At 40.2% G+C, this 2,930-nt stretch overlaps 1 non-coding gene across 1 annotated transcript; it reads right to left on the bottom strand.

Moving 5' to 3' along the window:
* Nucleotides 1–2,627: 2,627 nt before the first annotated feature.
* Nucleotides 2,628–2,729, bottom strand: LOC131178032 (U6 spliceosomal RNA). Its single transcript, XR_009147163.1, has one exon. It is a non-coding gene; the product is annotated as a U6 spliceosomal RNA (small nuclear RNA).
* Nucleotides 2,730–2,930: the final 201 nt, after the last annotated feature.

Here is a 2,930-nt window from a genome sequence, read left to right as displayed (position 1 = left end):
CTTTATTTCCCTTTTTGAATCACTCCATTTGAAGTTTTGTAGCATAAGTTATAGCCATTTGAACTTGGCTGGCCGGATTTGGTATTACCAAGAATTCTGGGCAAACTCTAGATTTTAGCAATTTTTGTGGGTTGACTGCAGGTAAGTTTTTGGGCAACATAGGGTCAAATTTTGGGTTTTTTTTCTTCATGAAAGTTGTAGGGCTATGTCTAAGCTTTCTATTTGTATAAAATTCAAGTCATTTGGACCTTCCTAGACCAAGTTATGTCATTTACGTAACTACTGTTTATTTGGTTATTTTTGTATAGGTTAGTGTGCCCAATTCCAGATTTGGCCTAAGTGTTCACTAAGTTATGGTCACTTTTTGGGCATGATTCCTGAATGAAAAATATGTCATTTTGTGTCTAGTTTCATTCCCAATTGGCTTCACACCAATTGGGTTAGTAAATTTTCAGTTTTGGTCCCTGAAAGGGACCTAGGTCATGCTGCTTGCAGATTGACCCTCTCCAATCCAAATTTAAACTTGTTTCCAATAATTCATACACACTACAAATAGTCACAATTGACCATTTCTCAACTCAAATAAGGTTAACTACATCATTTGGCTAATTCTCAAATTTTTCTCTAATTTCTTCAAAATGCTCAAACCCTAACTACATATAAAGTTCAATTTAATGCATTCAAAGTGCACATTCATGATCTCTACACCTAATGCACCTCAAATAACCATTCAAACACTTCAAACTCATTCATTTCAAACCCTAACCCTAGCTGGACGAATTTCATATTTGATCCCTCAACATTTGTTTTTGTTTGATTTTACACAATTTCTAAGTTAATTAAACTAGAACATAATCATTTAACTACAAATTTTCAAGTTTAGATTACTAACCTTATTGGACAAAATTTCTTCTTGTCAAATCTTTGATTTCTTTCTTCCTTTTTATTTCCAAGTGATGTATCTAGGTCTAAAAGTGTGATTTTGTGTTGGAGTTTAAGAAATTTATGGGAAGAAACTAGAGAAAATTAAGCTTTCTAAGTCCAAAAATGGTGGAAATGAAGAGAAAATGAGAGAGAGATATGAGAGAGGAAGGTGGCGGGAAACAATAGAGAAGATAAACTTTTAAATTTTATTTTTATCATTTGTTTGACTTAGTCAAATAAATAAATTAAATAGTAATTTATTTATGAGGCCATGTTCATGTCATGGGGTGATGTCATTAATCTTATTTTCTTTTCTGTGATTTTCTCTTTTCCACTGTGTTCGCAATAGTCCTAAGGACCGCGGCGTCACATTTTTCTGTTCAAAATTTGAGTTTAGACTGACCTCGCAGTCATTCCCGAGAAGGTCACCCATCGTTGTGACTCCTGGCTCATTTAACTTTTCATACTTTATTTTTCTTCTTTATACTTAACTATTTGGCAATTACTAATTATTTGTGTTCAGGGTTTAACTAGGTGTCTTAGATGTGATTCTACTTCTCTTACTTGTCCAGACCAACATCGGTCACCGGAATAATAAAATGTACCAGGCTATACAAATAGGGGTGTTACAGGGTACTCTGGCACCGAGTGTGACATGCCTTGCTCAGCTACACTGTAGTAGGGTGAGGGGTGTCACAGGAGCGATGTAACGATCGGGAACCAACCACTAGAGGAATTGTTTGCTTTGGCCATAAGCCTCACGGTTTTGTCCCATAGGTGGAATGGAGAACTTCCCAGGAGGTCACCCATCCTAGGATTTCTCTCAAGTGAGCACGTTTAACCCTGGAGTTCTTCCAACTCTCCAGGCCATTCTACCAAAAGGCGCCTCTAGTGATTAGTTCCCCTATTTTATATATCATTACTTTTTGAACCCAAGACCATCTCCATGCTTTGCCGATGTGGGATTTGCCCAAGGGACCTTTCTTCCCCCCTTTCGGGACTCAGCGTCCTTGCTGAGGTTTGCCCCACCATCGCTCAAGAGGACACGCGAGCGGCTCTGATACCAATTGTAACGATCGGGAACTAACCACTAGAGGAATTGTCCGCTTTAGCCATAAGCCTCACGGTTTTGTCCCATAGGTGGAATGGAGAACTTCCCAGGAGGTCACCCATCCTAGGATTTCTCTCAAGCGAGCACGCTTAACCCTGGAATTCTTCTAACTCTCCAGGCCATTCTACCAAAAGGCGCCTCTAGTGATTAGTTCCCCCATTTTATATATCATTACTTTTTGAACCCAAGACCATCTCCGTGCTTTGCCGATGTGGGATTTGCCTAAGGGACCTTTCTCCCCCCCTTTTGGGACTCATCATCCTAGCTGAGGTTTGCCCCACCATCGCTCAAGAGGACACGCGAGTGGCTCTGATACCAATTGTAACGATCAGGAACCAACCACTAGAGGAATTGTCCGCTTTGGCCATAAGCCTCACGGTTTTGTCCCATAGGTGGAATGGAGAACTTCCCAGGAGGTCACCCATCCTAGGATTTCTCTCAAGCGAGCACGCTTAACCCTGGAATTCTTCCAACTCTCCAGGCCATTCCACCAAAAGGCGCCTCTAGTGATTAGTTCCCCCATTTTATATATCATTACTTTTTGAACCCAAGACCATCTTCGTGCTTTGCCGATGTGGGATTTGCCTAAGGGACCAATTTGGACCATTTCTCGATTTGTGCGTGTCATCCTTGCGCAGGGGCCATGCTAATCTTCTCTGTATCATTCCAATTTTATAGGCTAAGGAACCTTAGTCTCACAAGAAATCTAAATACATAGAAAGGCACACCACATTACCAAATAGATAGTTCGGCAAGGCGATGTAGCCATGCAGAAAATAGCATCAGCTAAAATTTCAGCTGATCCATTCACAAAGCCTATGTCAAAAACTCAGTTAGATCGACATCTTGAGAAGATGGGTCTAAGATATTGTAATGAATGGCTCTAGTGCTAGTG

The sequence above is a fragment of the Hevea brasiliensis genome, chromosome 2 (assembly GCF_030052815.1).
Source record: "Hevea brasiliensis isolate MT/VB/25A 57/8 chromosome 2, ASM3005281v1, whole genome shotgun sequence".
NCBI lineage: Eukaryota > Viridiplantae > Streptophyta > Magnoliopsida > Malpighiales > Euphorbiaceae > Hevea > Hevea brasiliensis.
This window is presented reverse-complemented; position numbering and strand designations above follow the sequence as displayed.